The following is a 23,747-nucleotide window of genomic DNA, read 5'->3' as shown; positions in this document are numbered from 1 at the left end:
AGACTTTAGGGCTCACGGTTCCAGTTTCCATTTGCTTCATGACTCCACTTTGATCCACCCCCACCGTGGTTGTCTGCTATACCTGGATAATTCAAAGTACAACTTTCTCACAACTATTTTTTTTTTTTTTTTTTTTTTTTTTTTTTTTTTCAGTTTCATTCTCATAACTAGCAGGCCTTTTGGTGACTGTGCCCACAGGTGGAACTGGGCCTCGTTAAACTGCCGATGACTATGTTAATAACAGGCTGTTGTTGTTGTCGGCATGAGGAAAGTATATATAGCACTGGGCCCAGGTTCAAAATGACATTCTTCAAGATTCAAATCTCACAATCAAGCCTTGAGGATGATGTGAGGGTCGGTGTTTGCAATCAAAACGGGCTGGAGTTTTATTGAGGTATTAAGGGAAATGAGTTGTGTGTCCTCTGTGCCCCCTCTGTTTATTTAATTTCCATGCGAGGTTTTTGCTTTGGCTCAACATAGACAGAGGGAAGTTAATTACATTACAAAATGGCGGGACGAAATGCCTTTCAGCTCGGCCTGGCGGTTGGACCGTGTTTGCTCTGCCTGAGTGTGTGAGGGCTGCTGTGGGTACGCCTGGGCAGAGCTGGACACTTCATTGCCCGTGGACAGTGTGAGTTCATTCAGGCCGACTCCTCCGTGGTGCACTGGGGCCGTAGAGTGGGCAGTGAGGCAAAGGGCCATTGGGTTCAGGGCCTAGCCTAGTTCATGCCTTCCCCAACAGTTACACAAACACGCTGTATAAAATACTGTGTGATAGCAACTTTTTGACCTAGTGTTTTGCTCAGGAGGAGAAGGTTTCATAGTATGCAAAACATTTCTGGAGCTTTACCGCAAAACAGTGATCCAGCATTCTCTTAAACAACTGAAGTAGCTGGGGGCTCGTGTTCAAATGAAAAAAACATTAAATGGCTCCATAAACCCCGTCCAGCGTAATCCAAGTCTCTGGAACACAAAAATCCCAAACTGATTTAAAAAAAGATTTTTTTTACACCCTTGTTTAAAGGAGAAATCTTCACTGTGACGCTAAGCTAAAAGTCTGACCGTGCATCCTGTCAGAAGTGGGTTCACTCGACCAGCACAGAGTGTTTATATTACCTTTTCAAATCAATTCAGAATCTCAGGGCTTCTGCAGACTTTGCACGCTAACACTGTCACACTTTGGCTCTGAAAGGGGTGCAAATTTATTATTTAGGTTTTTTTTTTCTTTTTTTGGGGGGGGGGGGGTCATTTTTTTAACATTTTAAAACAAGTCTGCAGCCTTTTCAGTTGTTTAGGAGAATGCACCGACTCTCCCTCTGTAAATGAGTGAGTACTGTAGGTAATGACTGAATTTTCACTGTTGCGTGAAATGTTCCTTTAAACGTTCTACCTTTCAGAATGAACCTGTGCTTTTGCAGATTTAACTTTTTCTTGTCTTTACTTGAAATGCAATATACTTGCCAGGGTTTTGCAGCTGGGAGGTTAATAAGATTGTGGCACAGATGTGGTTATGTAGGTTGACATATTAGTTTGATTTTGATATAAATGCGGTTAGTGTGATACTAAATGTTTATACTCCATGTAAGGAGACTGCAGGATTTATTAGCTACCCAATATAGTACTTATATTTGTATTAGATGGGGAGATATCATCTTGGCACCGCTTCCCTGCCTGCACCTATACCCCCCCCCCTCCCCTGCGTCTTCAGGCCCTAGCTGTCTGGCATGTAACTAGGTTTTTGGTCTGAATGGCTCAGATTGAACAGTCTTGGTCCGGCTCCAGCCCGCAGTTACAGAATGTGTATGCTCGACGTGTTTCTGCGCTGGACACGGGTGGTGCAGCCAAGGCAAAACTCAACAGACTCCCTCTTTCACCACTTCCCAGAACATCACAGGCACTCTACCTTCCCATCAACGGCCCAGCCAGGGCCTCCACCTCACCAAACTAAACATGTATGCTACTACTGTACATCCCTCCCAGAGAGAGCCGAAGTAGCAGCTCCATTTTCTTTTTTTTCTTGTAATGACTTTTTAAAGCTAGTATTGTGTTTGAGTGTGCTGCCCGGCCCACTGTTGATTCGCGTGTCACATCACTGCACATGGTAGCGATGACAGCGGTGCAGTAGAGTCGAGCTCACCTCTCTCACCCCGGCCTGTTGCTTTACTCTGCTGGGATTAGCAGGGCATGCCTCTGCAAACATTCAAGCTCCGAGTTATTACTGGTCACAGTGCTGCTCAGACAGAAAGCTGCACAAGGCTGTATGTCCCGTTCACCCATGAGTCACTCGAACTGTCGTTATCTCTGTTTCTGCTGCATGTGTGTGTTTTTGTCGGAAATACTTGTCACTAAATGAGCTATGAACCCAAACACCTTAAAATTAATTAACAGCAGTGGATGAAGACTGTGTATGCGGTGGAAATGAATCATTTGCCCTGATTATTTAAGGTCACCCATAAAAAAAAAAAAGAAAATGTCTGCCTCTAGGGGAGAATGAATAAAAAATAGTTGCCAGGACAACTGATTTAAGATCGCAGATACACTTGTTTCTCATTATCTAAGATGTGACAACAGATGTGAGGCGGCCTGTATCCAAATGACTAATCAAATTGGTTTAGGTCCCATTGTGTTGTCACGATCTTGGGTCTGGGTTTCGATGTTTCAGCCTGATCTAAATTTTTGAAGGTGATATCAGTTCAAACGAGAGACAAATCAAAGGAAAAGCCAGTGTCAAGTGTCTCACTGGGCCTTGACATTGAAACTACAAGTCTCTGCAACACTATTGGCGCGATGGAACACCATTCTTCCAAAAGATATTCCCTGATTTGCTGTCTGGATGTTGGTGATGGACACCACTGTTGAATGCAATCAGCCACAATTTGTGACGCTATTTACGGATGTCTTTTCCACTGTTCCTGTGGAAACACCAGCCGGTTGAACGGTCGGTTTGACTGAAAAATTACTTGTAATGCTATTGTTTTCATATGCGACTGCTCCTTAACTGTTGCACATGCTGCTGCCAGTACTCAGAAATAGTCTCTCTTTTTGATTAAACAATGTATAGGAACATCAGGTTTGAGTAGGTTATCCATGGGTACATTTTGGATCAAGTCCAACATTCTGGAACTGTGAGGACATTCTTCACTTTAACCTGCTAAAAATTATACAAGGAACTCTGCAAACCTACAAGTTCTTCTTTTTTCCAGCTGTTTTTATGCTCTGTTGCTGTGTGTGTCCATGTCTGTTGTTGTCAGTGAGTATGTAGCCAGGTTGGAGCCTTGAGACCCACATACTCCATTAACCCCCCCCAGTACAGTGTCAGTGCGTGCATGACCCTTCACCTCTATCCCTTGACCCCTCCTGGACATTGACTGACTTGTAGATGCTTAACCTTCAGGTCTGCAGAATGTCAGTAGCCTAACGATAAAACCTGTGTCACTCTCCTCTTATGTAAAGCTGCACGGCAGCACGCCAATCCCCAGAGTACATAAAATGCAGTCATATATTCAACATCTGGATTGTATCATTTCTTATGGCGACAGAAGGAAAAATGTAGATATTGGTCCTGAGTAACTTTCATCTTATCTGAGCTGCATGCCACAGACAGGGGGCTGTAAGCCTGTAATTGGCCTTTCCCCAGGGTATGGAGCCGGTCCCCCACATCTCAGACATTCTCCATCTCCGCCGTGTCCCCCGCTGCCCCCACAGTCGGAGGTTGTTGTGTTTTGCTGCAGATTGTAACAAAGGGGTGTGAATGACTCCGGGGCAATGCCCTGAGATGTCCAGCACTGACCTTCTCCAGTTCCCCCACTGTTTAACAGCCTCACATCTGCACTGACCTGGACTGACTGTCTCCCCATCCATCCTCTTTCAGTACCACATTCTCCCTCATCCAGCCCCCTCATGTATCCTCTCTGAAGCAACGCAGAGCCTCGCACCGACTGATCAACTCCTGACAAAAGGCTCTCTCCTATTGTCGTCCGTCCAATCTTTTTCTCCGCTCTTTATCCTGCACTTCCTGTTAGATATGACATGTTTGTGACATGTTGTAATATACAGACACGCACAGCATGAGCTTCTGTGCTCAGTCTGCTCTATTTTGTGGCAAAACAAGCCCACTAAAACTGAAAGAAAGTTGAGTTTATGAAAAGCCTGAGTTATTTACCTATCTCTTCCTTCCTGTGTTTAGTTGGAGAGGATTACAGTGGGAGAGAGGAGCAGTGATGGAGTTCACTCCCAGGAAGACCCAGGAATAGCCCCCATCTGAAGCTCTCTTCCGCTTTCTCCCCCCACCCAGCCTCTCTCAGCGCCGGTACCCTGAGACGGCTGTGTTTACATTGTTCTGCACAGCTCAGGCCCTAATGTACTATCTGTTTAATAGGCAGAGAGAGGCCTGTTTATAGAGAGGGACCTTTTTAACAGAGGTGATGGGCTGCTAGGCCAGAGGGCAAGACCAGCTCATCTCACTTCCTGTTATCATTACCTCTCTTCGCTCAGACAGAAAGGTGTTGGCTCACTCTGCTTTCTGCATTACTTATCCCCAACGGCCTCGCCATCCCTCTGGCCACGACTGTGCTCAATCTGTCGAGGAACACAAGAGGGCTCAATCAAGTTGCCTCATATTAAACCTCAGTGGCTCCACTACTCAACTCAATAGTAATTTGCATGTTGTGCATTTTAAATGTTCTACTAAGCGTCTTTTTACTAAATCTATATCTCAGCCCACTGAGCTGAAACTTAATAGGAATTGCTTTGGTGTTAATAGCTGTAGAATTATAGAGCTACAGCTCTCTGAATGTTATAGCTGAGGGAGTAAGATGGGCTCATAAGGGTTTAATGCACTAAACATTTTCTCTTTTACTTAAAGTTGCCTTTTTTCTCTTGGTGTTGCTCTGCATCGAGTTGCATGTGTGCATCTGCGGATATTTTTTTGTACTGGTCTCTATTGTTTACTGCGGCTGTTAAACTGTGGAGTCAAAACCCTTCACATCAGGAGGATTTTTCATGTGGCCTGGAGATTTTTTTTTTTCCTCACGAATGTGTTTTTGAGGATTCTGAAGGATTTAAACTGACAGTCTTTCACAGCATTGGCCAAAGGTTTTTCTCACACTTGCTCAGACCGAATGTGCAGAATGAACCGGTTGATCTTTCCTGGAGATCATCCACACTCCTCTATCCACTTAAGCACACTTTTGGAAATTCAGACCTCTGTTGTACTGAGCTCTATTGTCATTTTGCACTGTTTGGGTGAGGTGGTCTAGGGAACATGATCAGAGGGGGCTCTTAGAGCGCCCACTAACACTCTCCATCCCTGGTGAATCAGGTCAGTGTGGTCTGCTGACTTGGCCTGCTGGCGTCAGACTTGATTTTGAGCATGCTCCAACAAGACACCACAGACTGGGGAAAATCCCACAATGCCCAGCATTCACCCTTAGATTGTTAATATGGAAGGCCATAGAAAAAGCTGACCATTCGGTTAGATGGCGGGGGTTGCAACAGACCCAACAATGACCCAGTGTCCCAGACGGAGCTGGCCAACGAACCACCATACCTTTATGTTCCTTTGACTGGCACACGACCCCTTCCTTCATTTGAACATGTCACTGTTTACATCGCATTTTTTCCATAATGAACTCATCTGAAACTACAGCCAGATGTGCTTGCAAGCAAGTGTGTACGGCCATGTGTGCAAGCATGCATTCATGCATGTGCATCCTTGAATGTGCTTACTCTGGTAACAGTGTCTAAACCTCCTGTTGTCACAAACAGGCGCTCTGTTCTTGTAGAAAAGCCCCACCTCAGGACAGATTAACTATCAGGTCATTTGTCACTACCTGCTGAGCCCAGGCCGGGGGAGGTCACGGCCCACAGGACATGCGTCTTTGTGTCTGTGTGTCTGATCTGAAATGGAGACAGAGAAACATTCCAGGACCTTTGCGTATCTTCTTTAGATACCGTTTGACCCCTTCGTGCCAGATTACAGATTTTTAGCCGGGCTGAGGATTTTATTGTGATTGATCAGTAAAGGGTGAAGAGTCTGTACAAGTATACCACTAGTCTTTGTAGAATTACCGTGTTTTTATGCTGCAGATGGATCATGAATGTATGATTTAGACTTGGATAAGTCAGTGGTGCTCAGCCTTGCTGCAAATGTTACCCAGTGGCACGGGACACCTCGACTGCAAATGTCATGTTGGTTTTATATTTGTAAAAAAAGCTATCTAAAAATCTTTTGATGTAATCACAGTGTAAATTTTATAGACCGAGCTGAAACCAGCAAGATAAACACTTTACATTACAAAGATATAGATAGGGCAAACCTGGAGTAGACTCAAGAAGGTCGTCCATATTCACATTCAGTGGAAATAAGCAATTGATGGCCTCGGCTCCACCTCGGAGTGAAACTGCAATGAATGACAAATCTCTGTGGGAATTTCCTTCGATGTAGACGCCAGACGAGCAATTCTAATTGACAGAATCTTTGGGTTCAGCATTTGGTTTTATGGAATATTGATGAGATGGACAACAACAGTAAAGTTCCTCGTTGGGGCACAGTAGATCAGTAGTGCCCCCTACTGCCAAGGATGAGCAAAGACTTGAGTCCTGTAAACAGAGATGAATGGGACAAGGTGGGGGAGGTAGGACCCCCCTAGGTCGTAGAGCAAAAGGTGGGACAAGGACTCCTCTTTGCTATAACGTGTAATTATACCCATCTGAAACCCCAGTCGGCACCTCCTCCTGTTCTCCACCCCCAGCCCTCTGTTCACTCATGCCCACTCTGCAGACCACCTTGTCGCCCCAGGGATTCGCCCAGTCACCCAAAGGGAACGAGGCTGACCGATCACTATGGTAACTGAGCAGTGAGGGTCAAACCGGGTCAATCAGAGACAGACTCTTGCCACCCTTGCTCTGTCATTAATTACCCATAGTTCCCTGGGGCTCTGCTCCACTTGTAACCACATAGCTCAACAGGCTTGATCCAAGTGGTTGGAGTGTATAATCAGGTGGAGCCGACCATTTGTTTCATATGTAGATCTTTGGCAGGGTCACTGTGGACTAAGTGAGTGTATCACCTCTGACAGTCGTGTGTCAAATCGATATGTCATGTTTGCAATAATAACTCAAATCTTTCCCTTGACCTGTGTGGCGTTCCAGACCTCTGACTCTAAATGAAGGCCTCATTCAATTTAATGTTTGAAAAATTTGTGGTAGACCAATCTAAGGCCAGTCCATCAGCATTTCAGTGATTGATTCGAGCAACCGGAGCGCACAGACCCCAGTCCCCCCCAACTTTAAACGCTTCGATGTTTATAGGTCGTGACAACATTGGCTGTATCTGGTTTTGAGCTCAGCTTTCAACTTGAGCTGGTATTTGCATTTGTTAGGAGCTATGTGGATGAAAAAAAATCCATAGAGCTTCCCTTCTTTTTTGTGTTTGGCAAGGTTGCCTTTTGTTGTTCTTGGAATGATGTTGTACGAGCTAGAAATTAAAATCATCTGTCGGGGGACGGATTGTAAAGTGATTGACATCAGGGTGCAGAGAATGGGGAGATGCCCCCAAGGCTCTCTGCTAGGGTCTGGAGGTAGTTAAGTGCCCCTCTTTGTTTTTCTGTCTTGCTTTTAAATGCCTCTTTTTCTTGTTTCTTTTCCTCCTCCGATTGTCTGTTCTCCTCCTCCCCTAACCCTTTTATTTTTATTGTTAACATGATTGTTTTTGCGTTGATTCGTAGAAACGTGTCTCATTATATGTGCATGGCCTTATTATGGGGCAGAAGGGCGTATCCAAAGGACTGTAGCCATATGCTGAAACATCCTGTAAGAGAATGAAACCAGAGCAACCGATGTGAACATGTACGCATTGGAAAAATATTTGTAAATGGATTTGTACGAAATGCGTCAGAACAGATGCCAAAACACTGGCTATGTTTAGTGCAATTATGGCAAAAAGAGACCGATTGCCCACATGTTTGCTGGATACAGTGTATGGAAAGATGTACAGTACAGCCTGCTCAATGAGCTACACATGACAAAAATACATAGAATGTGTTGGAATGACTCAAACATGCGGACTATCCTGCAGCAGGGAATTTCAATAGGCCCACGGAGCTTTGTTGAAAAGTTTCCACCGCCTGTCAGCGTGTATACACTTGAAGCCAAATCTAAGCTGTTCCAGCCTTCCACACTACAGTTTATCCAATAGGAAAACTTGATTTAAAAACATGCAAGGGAAAACCTCACTGATTCCTGTGTTTTCCCGCTCTAGCTTTCATCTGGAGTGAACTCACATGCCCCACTTTTCTTCTTCTATTGTTCTAAGCTTGGTGTACTTGGAGACAGATGTGGGCCCGCTTGTCCCGCTGTTGTTTTCATGGAAATGCGAAAAGGAATGAAAGTAACCCCAAAACGAGCACCGACGCCGAGCCGCTAATTATGAGTGGGAGGTGGGATGGAGGGGCTGGAGGAGGAGGAGGAGACTGGTTTCTCATACGCCCGCCATGTGCTCCCCTCACCCCCTACTCCCAGTCTCAGCCCTCCATCTTCTCCACCCCATTGTTTTTTTTTCTTCTGTTCTGAGTTATTTAAGATGCTCTGTGTTCTCTCTTTCATGTCTGCAGTCATGATGTTTCTGTTTGTCTAAACCACACAGGGGTGATATCGGCTCCTCTTCTCATATAACTGCAGGCAATGGGGGGGCCTTATTGACGGTAACAATGTTTATGGCTTTTTACATACTTTGTGTTGTAGAGGCATCATAAATTATTGCGGGTATGATTTGATAAATATGTGTTCACTTTTGGCGGTCATGTTTTGCGTCGCCATGAGCCTTCAACCCATTTTCAGCTGCTTGTTGTGGCTATTAGGATCCACGTCGAGAAAATGAGGCCTGGACTCATCTTACTGCACATCTGGCTGCGAGGATCACAAGTTCAGATGTCCTCATTCACACTGCACCAACCACCGCTCCACATCCTGCCTAAAGCATAACAATTCAGAGGTTAAACTGCAGAATCAAATTTTCATTTTTGCAAGTTAGCTTTACTGCAGTCTGCAGTTGGCTGACTGTGCTCGTACTGTAATGTTTGTTTTTCCTTTCTCTGAATAGACGAAACTTGATTTGTTCAAATGTGTCATTGTATATTACAAAGTAAACCAGTTTTGTACATGACTATGATAAACACTAATTCCCTCAGCCACAATGATATGCAGTACAGACGACCTGCAATAACTCCTGCATTTATAAAGCTCATCAGATTCAGTTTGTGTCGAGAGGCGCTGACTCAGCTCTTTGGTGATTTTCGCAGGCTCAAGTGTGTGAAAATGTCACACTGCATGAAATTATAGTGGAAGTTTCTTTGCGATATTTTGTCCAACAACATTAACTTCAGTAGTGGTGGCCAAACTGTTACAAACACCTAGTTTATGGAGTTTTAGCTCTTCATGCCAAATCATTCTCAGCTGTCTTTTATAAAAGTCCATAAATCTGCATATTTATTAGCATCCATTTCAAAATCAATTACATGTCTTTAATCCGAAAACATTAAACAACAATTAAACCATTGTTCTACAGATGTTACCTTTTTTATAACATATTTTATGTCTATTTAAAAAAAAAAAAGAGTTAAAGGGTATAACTTCACATCACTAATATGTGGTAAATTCTTATTTAATTGAACTTTAGTTAGTAGTTATTTCACTGTTGCAAACAATTTAATGCGTTATAAATAATTTATTAAACAATTGTTAACTGATCTTTATAAAACATTGCAAATGGTTATCAAATAACATGCAGTTCATCTATAAACATTAATTGGATGGTCATTAAAATGTTGCAAATTGTGTTTATAAAAGTTACTTAATAAATAGTTTATAAAGCATTTAATTGTTTGTTAACAGTGAAAACACAATTAACTAAAGGTTAGATGTATGCAGTACATTCAGCATTTATTAATGATGGCTCTGTAAAGTGTTACTAAAAGAAACGTTATGTAGCTTTGGCATTTTGTGTGTCTTTGGACTGAGGGAGGAAGTCAGAGCACCCCCACACTGAAAGGCCCCGACCGGTTGGCGGGTTCAGACCAAAAGCTCTTTAGCTTTGAGGTTACGGTGCAAATCACTGTGTCACTGTGCTCTCCTGCATCAATATTTAATCAGCATTTAAGTCTACCTTTTGACTGAAGAGGAACCAGTTTTTAAGTGTTTCATAAGGGGCTGCGGCAATCTGTGTTTCATTATGGACTTATCTGATCTTTTTAAATCAATCCATTAAGCGTTTGGTTTTCAAAGCAAAAGGAAATAAGTGACTTTAAAGATCCTGTTTTCTCCAACCAAGAGTCAAAACCTCAGAATTATTGGCTTTACTGTCATTTGAGAAGAGTCCATTAAAATGGTTAGTATTTTATAATGAAAAAAATATCCAAACGATTAATCATTTATCTAAACAGTCTTTGACAAATGTTCTGATATGTTACTTATCACCTATTAATTAAAACAAATACTTTTATGTTCCCTATATAGAGTCTCAATTTGTAAAAGTACTAGTAAGTATGACTGTCGGCTAAATGTATTGGAGTAATAGGTACAATATTTATGAGTAAAAGTATAAAGAGTCCTGAAATGGAAAATACTTAAATGGAAATACTTAAAGGTGCTATTTGTGCTATTTTGTTCGAGTCTCAGTCCCAACCCATCAAAACTGATGCTTTGGTATGGCAGCCGACCCGTCAGACATTCCCGTCAGTGTTTGATGAGTCGGGAATGAGACGCAAAAATCAGCTTCTCTTATAAAGTACACCAAAATTGTGCTTAAGTGAAATAAATGTCTTTTTAAACAAACAATTATAAACTTAAAACTTGGCTAAGTGGTTTACTTTGGATACTTGAACACTTAAGACTAAAAAGCACACAGTGACACAGTGTAATTCTCACGGTCTTAGTGTTTGGAGAAGTTGTGCCTCTCTGCCACAGTGATGTGTTTAGTCGTTGTTTAGCTGCTAGGCTCTGCGCCGCATCACAGGATAGACAGACAGACAAGGCATCAGTGATGTGTTTACCATCTGTTCAGCAAGGACAGACATGATGGGAGAGGATGAGGAAGAGAGACATTTTCACGGTGTTCGAAGGCAAGGGTGAGGGGCGGCTGAGGATTTACTGCCAGACATCAGCCATTATTTATCAGAGAGGACAGTCAAACATCGGTGTACACACTGTGGCACGCTGTCATCCTTAACTTGGAAGGCAGGCCGGGGATTGTCAGTGATGCTGTCTTTATTATACAGGACCCACCTGGGATATGGACCCCAAAGGTGACATGGAGATAATCACATTGGAAACAGCTGCCAACATTTTGACACCCCCTCCTGACTGAAAATGTAACACCAAGCAACAACTGTGAGAAATCTACCTCTTCACAGTAAGCACACGGGCAAAGAAATTAGCCATGAAAACAGTCAGAAAGTAACCCGAGGCGCCATATGGTTTGTTAAAGGAGACCTGTTATTCTTCCTGTCCTTCCTATCTAAGTTTCTGTGCATGTAAAACATCGTGAAAGTTAAAAAGGTCATAGTCCACACCAACAGAAGCTCCTCTCTCCCACAGAAAACACTGCTCCTCAAACATCTCATCAGTCGTCCCACCCTTAATTCCACAACTTTGTGACATCATGCAACTTCACCATGTTACACGTTTGAATAATTTCCGCTAGCAGTTATTCTGGCACATGAAAATATGAATCTGAAAATGAGAATGATGTGTCTCCTTGAAACAGAAAACAACTGGTGATCTCCCATCGAAACTGTTTGTAAAAGGGCCGTTACATTCAAACAGTATTTGGCAGGTGATTGGACAAATCATCTGTGTATTACCACATATCTTAGATTAACTGGAACCAATCAGATCAATAGTTACCACTCGGGCCCATGGGTTATTCTCAACTCTTGCCAAAGCAACTCGTGAGGAGGAGACAAAACATCCTTTCCAGTGAGAAAAGACTTCACTGCCGCTCTTTGCTCCTCTTTCATGAAATGCATTCTGGGCTCTGATACAGCTGCAGTACAGCATCGACACTAACCTCTTACAGAGCTGCCATTGTTGTTTTCAAATGAACGGTCGTGTTCCCACTGGTCGTCACAACTAAACACACTCTTAAGGACACTCTTAGTCTGAACTATGGCTTGGTTTCTGAGATCACATGATTTAGCAAATCCATCTGCTTTCGCAAGGTGAGTCAGAAAGTGCGTAACCGTTCAGTCATTGAGGAGATTAATTTGTGAGCGTAATACCAGCATTCAGGCCAGTGAAGGTAGCCAGTTAGACCCAGGGGAGATAAGAGAATGACTAAAGCTTGATGCAACAGGGTAAAGAAGTGGAGTTTACTGAATTTGCTGTTGCAATCGATTCACACTCCTTCTCCAACACTATCTCAGCCCTCTGGTCTCACAAAAGACCCACAGTGGAGCCATTATTTGATTTCAAACATGCTAGCGCTTGTGAGTTCCAGCAGTTTTGATTTTGTCAAGGATAAAAAGTTATGATTTCTCAGAGTTATGATAGTCTTGGGGGAATTTTTGTTATCACGTCAGGAGAGTTTAGTGTGATTTGGCCGGAGCAGAGTTGAATGTTTTCACAAGCAAGGCAATGAGAAGAGGAGAGAGGGATGCACCGGGGAGAGGCTGAAGAAATCTGGGAACAAGGGAGACAATAATAGAGAGTTATGTATTCAGTCAAAAAAAGAGGTGTTAGGGTGTATTAATGGTCGGAGCTTGTCTTGCTGCCCCTCCTGGTTGTGTTTTTAGCTGAGCTGTGGGCTTACGGCTCTGGGAATGTTTGTGCAGTCGAAACCCCGGGTGATGTTGTTTGTATTGTTCTATTTCAGCCTGTTTGTCGAACCAGTGTCAGCACAGCAGCGCTGTTTTGTTTTCACACACACACACACATAAAGAGAAATCAGCCACTCACTCATCACTCTGTCGGTCTCCATCCTGACCCTAACTCCTAGCTCTCCCTCTTCCACGTCCCTGTTTGCAGCTTTGCCCCGTTCGTGAAATGTGGGTCAATGCTCAAATGAATTGCCATACAGAGGTCCTGGTAAACCCTGCTGATAGTCAAAGTGTTATAACAGATGGAATTCATGCAGGGCGATGGGTGTTAGTGTGCAGACATGTCGTCTGCAGAAGGATCGCTGTGTGTGCTTTCTTTCACTCTGGCCTGTGCGTTGTGTCCAACCCTCCCCATGACACTTCAGTAAACACAAGCTTAACACATACACCTCCTGTTGCCTGTATGTCTGCATGTGCGTGTGTGTTGTCCAATCAGACTGGGTTCGTAGCGTTTCGGTGGGGACCTGGGTGCTTCCATGCAACCTGTGTTAGCAATGGCACGTTAGCATATGTGTGTGACAGAGGACTGCTGTGTGTGCAGAATGCCACCCTGTCTCAGGTCACAGAAAGAGCGTTTTCTTCACGGCCCACCGCTCTGATACACTGTGTTAGAGTAATATATTTAATCTTACAGCGAGGCTTTCTGTGTGAGTCAAACGCTGAAAACCCTGATGAATAAAACTTTTCTCCTCTGAACCTTTTATTTTGAAAGTTCCCTTTCCCCCCCTGCCACAGCTTACCCCTCACTGCGACTACCACTGTTTCCTAATTCTATTTTCTGTCTCTTTTTTTGTGTGAAAAGAGGTTTCCAGTAAAAGAAATTAATGGGGGAGAACATGCCTGTAAGTGATTATTACGCGGTCTCTACCCAACAATGCTTTGATTTCATTGTGTGTGTACAATTATGTGTGATTGTGTGCGTGCTACAGATCCATAATTAATCCTTTTTTTTTAAGTCTTTAGATATAGAAGCCTGTAATGTTAGCAAGAAGCATATTGATCATAATTGACTGAGAAGTAGACCATATTCACAAGGCAGACATTTTCCCTTGATGTCACGCTCAGGATGGGAAGCATGAATTCTGGGATGTTATGTTGCTGTGTTACAGGTTGAAAGTTATATTAAAAAAAAGTAGGTAATCTGTGAATTTGTTATAATTTTTAGCACTTCTAAATTGATCTGCAACTGAAGAGATGATGGGAAAATCTACGGGGACATCGGGCCATTTTTCAAAGTAAAACGACATATAAGATAACCAATTTGCTAGCGTTAGCATTCAGCCTCTTTCTAGCTTATATTTTGTTTGATTAGATCCATTTTGTTTCACTCCAAGACTTTGATAAATGTGTCCCAGATGTGCGTTGATATTTTAGAATGAATTTCCACCTTTGCTATTGCATCATGTAACTCATTCGAGCAGTAATGGTAAACAGGAAGTGGTTGTCTAACGGAGGCTATTTGGTTATCAAATATGTTGTTTTATTGTAAAATATGTCCCTCTGGATTTTCACCATCTACTGTCTTTTCAGGTGATGATCATTCAACACAACAGTAAGACAGTTGAGCTTCCCTCCCTGACCCTGATGTCAAGAGGAAAGTGGCTGCCGTGTGAATATGGTCCATAGAGAATTGGTCTGAGTCAGCTCATAAGTGTGCTCATCGGGGCTCCATGGGACCTTGCGCACTCACACTACTGATAAGATCTCTTACCGGAGGTCTTACTACATCTCCTTCCCATCAAACCCCAGCTCTACTCCCATCTTTCCTCTCTTCCCATCTTCTCTTATCTTCTTTCTTCTTGTTTGTCTTGTCTTGTTTATAAAATGTTCCGGTGTGTTTCTCATTTTGAGCATAATTCATCTCTACATCCACCCAGGTGTGTGTACAAGTGCGCGTTTTTCTGGGAAATGAAGGGAGATTAGTTGTTTTTCCCATTTCCCGTGCCTGTAATGAGCGCTCTATAAATGTTTAGGGAAGAGCAGCCGTGTGTAGGCGTGTTTGTCAGTGTCTATGAGAGAGATACGCACAGGTTGGTGGGACGGGCGCAGAATATGATGTAGAACAAAAACACGCAAACACTCTCACAAACACACATCTGAATACTGTCCACTCTTGCCAAAGCTTTTCCATAAAAACAGATGTGGGCATTAGTGGTAAGGTTTCCACTGCGACCTCTGTGTTAAAGTTGCATTATGTAGTTTTGGGGAAGACATTTTAATCAGAACAGAAAGATCTTCATTGATTTTTTTTTTGATATATCTAAACAAACTGAGTAAACAAACTAACCTTAAAGAACAACACAGCTTCACAGCTTCATCCTGTTTTACTTTGTTCATATTTGGCGGACCCTGCCGCCTTTCAAGCTTCAGACAGTTTTCTGGGAATCTTATTTTCCCCTGAGAACAGCTACGGTTTATCAGTTACGGAACAAAATTGATATATTTCTGAGTTTGTGTTATTACTTCATTGATATTGTAAATATTACAATTCTAAGTTGGAATTTCATCTACAAAACTACAAAGAGCAGCTTGAATGTGGGGTTCAGAAAAGCAGCCTTGCAACTAGCACACGCACATCGAGTACACAACCTCCAAACATACCAGCTGTACCTCAGAGTAATGACTCACAACACAGTAAACCAGCCAGTGACACAGCTCTCATGAGGAATTCAGTGTTTTATTCAAAGTTCACTACATGGCCGAGCTCTGCATCAACCACAGCAGCCTCTGATGACACCCTGCCAGGATAGAGATGACAGCATGCGTAGAGCTGAGGTCAGCGATTCAGAATACAGCCATGATCCAGCTAACATGGAGCTAATAGTTTAAAAATACCAAATACTTTGACTGCAGTCCATTTCCTGTCTATTGAAGACTCCTCCAAGACGAAGGGATGGCGTTTTGGAGGGAAAGAGAGAGAGGCAGACTCAGTTCAATTCGAGCAGGCTGAGAGCAACCGTTCTGGGGCTCGACATGGTGCAACAGTGCCCCCTGATGTCTGAAAGTCTCCACAAGCCCTGGGACTGAACTCCAGACTTTCAAAACTTTCTCTCCCTCTTATGCAAACATCCTCATATGAGCTGAAAATGTGTTTTCTTCACATAAATGAGGCTCAAATGCAGAAAAGGATCACACGCCATGTTGCCACTACACTTTTGCAAATTTGCATTCAGCAGTCAAGCCAAACTCTTATTCTGAAATAACCTCTTATGTGCTCGTTAAACTTATTCATCCCCCACCCTCCATCTCTGCGCCCTCCTTTCCATATGTGTGCTTGAAACTGGAATCAGATGGGCTGCTTAAGTCTTACACACTACATGTTTCTTCATTAAAAACGAGAAAATAAAGATACAAGATAATAAAAAGGGATTTTTTGGAGAGTTTTTTTTTGTATCAATCATATCACGTTTCAGATTGCCTGTAGTGGAAAATGTAGTTGAGCAACTGCAAAATGTCAAAGCCAGTTGTTTTGCTTTGAATCCCATCGGATAAATTGTGGTCGTTTCATTCTGCTTCGTCTAGAAACCGTCTGTTTACCTCAGGATGTTTTTTCCCTGCTGGAGCCTCCTTAGTCAATTAGCAGTGGATGTAATGTACTGTCCTTGGCAGTATTGGTGTGTGTGTGTGTGTGTGTGTGTGTGTGTGTGTGTGTGTGTGTGTGTGTGCGCACGCTTGCCTGTGTCTACGCAGGGATGCCTATGATTCAGTTTCTCGCAGTGTGAGAAAAGTGCGGGAGGTTTAACGTGGCTCCAGGCTCTTTTGTGGCTGCGGAGCAACTCTCATCTGGTGAATTACGCCATAATCTTTTGCAGCCGATGTGGCGAAAATAAAGCCTCATTAATTCCCTTATGTTTCTAAACGCTTGATACTTGATACACTTGAGTATACTGCCTGGATACACGTTTTCACATTAAAAGCTATGGCCGATTTCAATCTCGCTCATTTTTACGAGCACTGAGGGAGCTGCAGGTCTGAGTGTGATAAGCAGGCAGGGCTTGTCGTGTGCCAGGCAGACAGAGTCCAGCCGCAGTGACCAGCATGTGGCCGACCGGCGGTGACAGGGCGGCGTGCGGGGACTGTGTGTTTGTGTATGTGATTGGGTCCCACGTCTCATCTAAATTACAGCCCTCAAGTCTCTGAGCCGAGCCAACCTTTGACACACAGAGCAGCAGAGAAAAAAAAATGCAGATAAAAGACGGAGGGATGCATGTGGAGATGGTGGCTTACAGAGGATGAAAGGTGCAAGGGAGGAGGACTGATGTGAAAGCTATTGAGAGCTTTCGCCTGTATTGACAGAGAAGCAGCTGCCCGTCCGTCCCTCCTCCGGCGAGCTGACCTTCAGCTGTGTGCAGGACTCCACTGAGCAACAGTCCAGCGTGCAAGTCTGCGACGGGCCGCTCGGCTGGACGGAAACAAAACAGACTCACCTCGCACTCTGTGTGGTAATTCAGGCCTCATTTAAAGCGAAAGATTTACGCCTCGGTGTTCCCACAAACATAACAGGCATCAGGCTGATGGAGCCAGACCAGGGGTCACCTTACCTTTAAGAGCTTTTCCATTCACTGCGCCATCTATCATCCCATCTCTGACTTTACAACAGTCTGCCCAGTCAGTCAATCTAATTGTCTTATCTGTTGCTCTTTCTTGCTTTCTTTTTAGTTAATTCTAACTCGGCTCTTCACGTGTCTGTGTGTGTGTTTTGAGTTGACTGGCTGACGGACGAGCCGCAGGGTGGTGGTCAGGCTCTCGAGTACATTCGGTACATTCCATATTTACTAGAGTATTAATAGATTTGTTATAAAGAAAATCCTGCTCTGTTTTCCTTTTGCATTCAAGCAGCATTTGGCTTGAGTCATCAGAACATCCAGATGAGGATCGCTGTGGAGAGGAGAGCAGTGACAGACCTTCATGCTGAAAGATTTCAGACATGGTTTGTTTGGAGATACCTGTGGTTAATGGTGGTTAATGTCAAGTGCAGTTTCATTCTACAGAAAAACAAGCGCAGAGCCAGTAGCAAATATAAATACTTTTTTACTATACATACTTTACTTGAGTGTTTATTTTTCTAACTTTTTTGTTTTACTACCTACATTTTAACACAAACATCTGTACTTTGCACTCCTTGTATTTTTGTTTTTTGATACTTAAGTTTTAATGCATTTGGTGGGAATTATTGATTATTTGATTAATTACGATGCCTCACCAGCTCAAAATGACATTATTTGGTGTCCTGGACTTAACGTTTGTGAACAACTCGGACAAATCCTAATGATTCTCCCTTTAAGATTAGCTTTAGAGTGAGCTTTGCACAGAAATGATTTACTGTTTTACTTTGAGTACATTTCAGAGCCTGTATTTTATTACTTTTGAGTAAAGACGTTGAATCAGTGCTTCTGCTTATACCAGTAATTTATTTGCGCAAGTATCTGTACTTCGTGAGTAAAGACGGTGTGTACTTTTGCCACTTGTGTTGAGCAGCTACTTTCAGTCAACAACAATTGCAAGAACGATCCAATTTCATGCTGGCGTAGGTAGTTTTCCACACAGGGCACAGTGCAGTCGGCTACCTTGCAGATGAGTTAGAGCTCTTCATCTAACAGCTCACTGTGGCTGTCCTCACTTAAATTGTTACTCAGTGCAACATTAAACACTGATTCACTTGCAGAAAATGCCAAAATTAACTGTTTGGTTGTTGTGGAGCGGCATTTTTGATAAATCATTTGAGTCAGCGCTAACCTCGGGGAATAACACATTACGTTTTCTGTTACTACTTCACAAAAACATCTCTTGTTTTGCCAGTAAAACGTTTTTAATGCGAAGCAGCAGCAGTAGGAAATTTTAGGCGTGCATCAGCTTCAACGGCAAGCCAAATCCTTTTTTGATGCAATGTTTCCTGCGAATCCCTCATGCGTATTCAATATCCATGAATCCAAATCTTGAATGGCCCGCTCGGACACTGACAGAAAGTCAATTTCATTCATTTAAAGACTGTTGCAGAAAAATGTCAATCATGAATAAAATCAAAAATGACCTTTGATTTCTTCAAATTTTCAATACTTTGACTTTTAAGCTGAGCAACACGAAAGGGTATTAGAGAGTGCAGGTAACCACTGACATTTCGCAGATGTTTTCATCTCTTATCTTGTATTCAGGCCTCAGGAAAGTCACAATTTTCTCAATCCTAACAACAATGTTGTGGCAATGTTGCCAAATCAGAATGTTTTTCTGTAAGCCAGTTACCAACAGAAAAGATTAAGACAAAGAGAATTGGGGACATAAAGGGACGATATTCATATTAGTGCTGCACAAAGTTGGGTGATTTGATTGATATCTGATCTTCCACTGTTCGGTACATCTATGATCCTGGAGACTAGCTCCTCTTTGTGTTTACAGTCACGTTTCCGCTCTCCTTGTTAAACACCTGATCTGTTGTCCACACCTTTCACACAAGGCAGAATAATGGCTATAAAAAGAGAGCCAGAGATAAACTTTATTTTTCCATTCCCGCTCAACTTAAAGCGAGTTTCCGTCTTTTGATAAACAGAAATTTTCCGGTGAAACCGTTCAAGGATTCATCATTGTCATTGCCACAGCTAACAATGAGCATGTGTCCCTGCTGAGATGCTCTACGTGTGTGAGTGCGCCAGCAAGTTCTTGTTAGGCACACTCATCCACAATATTACTGTATTTGTGTGTGTGATCTGAGCTTTGGTGTTGTTTACGTGTTCAAAAATCCTGCCAGTCTCTGAGGGTGAAAACATACTTGTTTGTTTTCCAGCTCTTCTACTAAAAATCAATCGTAAGCTTGCTGTACATAATTTAGAGTCATCGTTTAGTTGCTGTCTTCTCACTTCAAGATTTATGTATTTTGTTTTTAAGAAGTTTGCTTGTATCCCTTCCAGCTTTGCGTGTTGTTATTTGTGAATGCAAATTGGATGTGATTACACACTTGCAAATGAAGCACATGTGTGCATTTCCAAAAGAATGCAACATAGTTTTTTTTTCTGTAGTGACTATAATAATGATGAGCTGTCTGATGTCCATGTAAGGGGACTCCTGTCCAGGGTGTCTTTGGTTGACTAGAACAATTGACCTGTAGCCAACTTTGTTCATGCTCCCACTAGGACCCCCAACTCCAAACCACCCCTCCCCCCTCCCCCCCTCCCCAGCCCTCAGGCCCAGAAAAAGGTTCATTGTGCAAGCAGGGAGCAAGCCAAGCGAGGCCTGGTTCTGGTTAGTGCGATGTGCTGCATCTGAAACACTCACCTTCCTCCAGGGTTTGCATCTGGAGCTGGTTTCCTGTTCAGGCTGTGCCGGGCAGGGGCGGAGTTTGGCTCAGCTCTGTGATTGGGTGAGATTGAGCATTTATGGACCCCAGGATGGTTGCAATTGCCAAACAGTAATCTGTCAATCACTGACATACCGATTTGAACCAGGCATTATACGACAGAGAGCCTACGATTGGTGCAAAGGCGTAAGCGAGGTGACGTCTCAGGCATTTACTAGTAATCGAGCAGCAAATTTAGGCATCAGCCAATCTGCTGCTGAGCTATTCAGAGAACAAAGAAGTGTTATGTTCTGTATTTTTACCCAGAATCAGTTTTTCTTTGGGAAATATGGTGTCATGATAAGAAACTCTCAAGTAATTTAAAGTAATGGCTTTTATTTCAGTAATTGCGGGCTCTAAAATTAGTGTTGTTTTGACAGAGCGATGCCATTGTTATTCTATAATTGTGTGTAATAGTCACATTAGAGCGTGGCAGCAGGACAAGTGCATTCAGTAATGGTGTGTAATAATAACGTTGGCTTCCTGTTATTACTGCTGTAATGCTGGTAGTTCAGGCCACGAGCACTGCCCCTAAATCTGATCGGTGGACCTTAAACGCCACATGAATTTAACAGCATTCTTTTTAGAGTCTGCCATTGAGTGGATTTTATAGGGTTTACTGCAGAAGATGTTACATTAGTATTTGAAAGTTAGATGAATGCTGTGGCAGGAAGACATACTTAACGTATACATTCATTCATTTAAATAGGATCTTTTTTGCGCATTTAATCATTTAGGGTAAGGGCCTCAATGCTCAGTACTGGTGGACCCATGTTTTCTAAATGTTTTTTTCTTCAAATTAAGCTGCTTCAACTTTCAAATGAATCTAACCAAACAGAAGGTATAATATCTGAGTGAAATACTCTGATTGCATTGCCTTAGGTGCTTTGGAAAATCGGCTCCATTCTGTTCCCGAAGGTGCACGCTACGGTTCCTTTCCATCGAGCCCGTGTGCCAGTGCTGTGAGTCGGGCATTGTTGGGTTCAGCTTCAGCGGTGGAAAGAGCTTTAGTCAGTCTTCCCACTCAGCTTCACTCACTTCTGTACCAAAGAACTCCATTTCCTGCCCTGGCGCCACGGCACGTAGCTGACAGCAGCTTTTATAGATCTCCTGAAGGGACCCAGTTACAGTGCATGCTTGCTGTCACACGTAAAAACATATACACTCACTGCACAGTCCACTCAGGGTTGCACTGGGGGGTGCAGAGTGGTGCAAAGATGAAAACGATGTGAAAAAGTTGAGCAATGTCAGTTTGTTCAGTTTGCAGTTTGTTCGCATTTGCTACAATTTCAAATTCACTGTTCTGAACTCTTTAATCTGACAGATGTATGTGCCGCTTCATGAGACACACATCAAGGCAAAGAAGGGATCATATTTTAATTAAAAAGTTTATTTTACTGCACTTTTACACTTGTTATCTAAATAGTCACATATAGTGGTGTTCCATTGTATGTTTTTTAGTTTTTAAGGTTGGACATTTTCCAGTTCTCTGGAACGCAGCATCTTTGGGTCTGTAGATAATTCTGAGGGTTCATGAGATGACCAGAATTGATAAAGACAGAGAAATATATGTTTTGCAACACAAAAACATTTTGTTTTGTTTTTTTTCTTCCATTTTTTCTTTTGAATTCTTCGGCAAAAAAAAAAACAAAAAAACGCTAAGATGAAACAGTTTGGAAGGGAAAACTCACCCTTTGATTGACATTCCCACATGTTCACGCTATGGACAGCAAACAATATTCAAATCCCACAGTGATCATAATCACTAAATGATTTCAGACATGTTTCTGCTTTGAATCAGAGCTTGTTATACACAAGGTAGCAACAAGATAAAAACAGAAAACTGCATTATGGCAACTTTGATCAAACCAACAACTTCAGTTGTTAACAGTAGTTAAGACCACATGTTAAAGAGCAGTACTCGAAATCACTGGACGCCAACAACCGAGAATGCATACTGTTGGTGAGCTCGGGGCCCAGGAGGCAACACTCGTTCAGGTTTGGGTGAAGTTCTTCTTGACAAATGATACTGGGGCCTCCTGAGCTCCTCTTTCAGCTCCTCCTCTTTCCATCCATCCATACTGAGAGGCTCTGGTGCCAAAGTTGCATGACAGCAGTTACCTCTCACACAAGCTGTGGTCAAAATGAAAATGTAACCTGCTGACAGTGGGCACGCTTCTATGAAAGCCCAGGGATCATATGAATGTCCTGCTGCACATGTCTAGACAAATGTGAATGCGATCAATAGTGAGTGAGAGTTGAAAGAGAAAGAGCTTAGCTGTTTGCATTTCAACGAGAAACCCTTAACGTCCTTTTTCTTCCTCTCCTCACTGCCAGCGAAATGAACAAGGGAACAATCCCTTAACATTGTTTGGCAGTTTGGACGAGCGCAACTTGGAGAGGTATTTGATTTCACAATGTTTAAGAAGAAAAATGTGTGATGTGATTGTGTTTGAGCGGTCCAGAGGGGCGAGTGGTTGGCCGAGGTCTGAGGCTGGGAGGAGCTGTTGGAATAGACTGCGATATCCTGATATCTTGGATGCTGGGAGGATCCGACCGATGCGGTTGTGACCTTCAGCGGTGACTCTAACTGTGGTGTTAAATTTAACTTAATATTTATGATCAAGGAAATCCCCAACATCAACAGAGTCACTGATGTTGACCTTTACTTGTGAACACTCTCCAGGAGGGACGGTCACTTTCCACAGTCTTCTCCTCAGCCACTGCTTCATGGGGACAGTCAGTCAGTTCTGTGGCTTTGGCTCACAATCTCCGGGTCCGATTGTGTTGCGCATTTGGCTGAGTGAAGAGTTCTTCTGGGTCAGACACAGGATCCCCCCAGTGGGCCCACCACAAGGTCCAAAGCCCCTCGTTCTCAGAGCCTGTTTGTCTTGGTAAGATGAACACAAAGGTCTTCACAGAGGAATCCCTCGTTAAAATGAAATATATCCACAAGGGGCATTTGTAGCTCTATCCGGTACAAACATACTGTCCTCTGTCAACAGTCATTCCCTTTACACTATCATATGAAACTAAACTCCTCTTGTAATGTGTCTTTCTCGAATCCTTTTCTTCCCCGCTTCATTTTTCACCATCTCCCCGTTGCCTCCGTTTCCCCTTTCGGGACTATATTTCATTCAATTTTCATGCTGCTCATCGGACAGAATAGCTCCACACCCCTTTTTTTTATATAGCTCTATGAGCTCACCCTTGTTGTGAGAGTGGCCAGTGTTCTGTAAACGGTCCGGTGATCGACGGCATGTTGGACCGGGGTGCAACCATCGTGAGCGGCTGTTCAGACCTGCTCAGACAGGCTCGCAAAAACAGGTCACTGCACCTCAACATTGCCCCAAATGTTGGATTTGTGAATGTGTGTGTTGGTGTGTGTGTGTCTAGAAAGAGAGAGAAAGAGAAAGCAGTTCAGTGCCCATGCAAATCCAACAAAAGAATGAAACAAAATTAAGTGTTAGCTCAGCCACTCACGGAGCCGTAAAATTAGCAAATGGAACGATGAGCTCACTCACACTGTGCTCTTAATTTAAACACAG

General features: G+C 43.0%; 1 protein-coding gene across 1 annotated transcript in view; it reads left to right on the top strand.

The window, feature by feature from the left end:
- The window catches only part of scfd2 (sec1 family domain containing 2), a 93,315-nt gene that overhangs the window by 18,229 nt on the left and 51,339 nt on the right, over nucleotides 1-23,747 (top strand). The gene's annotated exons all lie outside the window — the stretch shown is intronic.

Source organism: Acanthopagrus latus, chromosome 11 (genome assembly GCF_904848185.1).
Source record: "Acanthopagrus latus isolate v.2019 chromosome 11, fAcaLat1.1, whole genome shotgun sequence".
In the NCBI taxonomy this organism is placed as follows: Eukaryota; Metazoa; Chordata; class Actinopteri; order Spariformes; family Sparidae; genus Acanthopagrus; species Acanthopagrus latus.
This window is presented reverse-complemented; position numbering and strand designations above follow the sequence as displayed.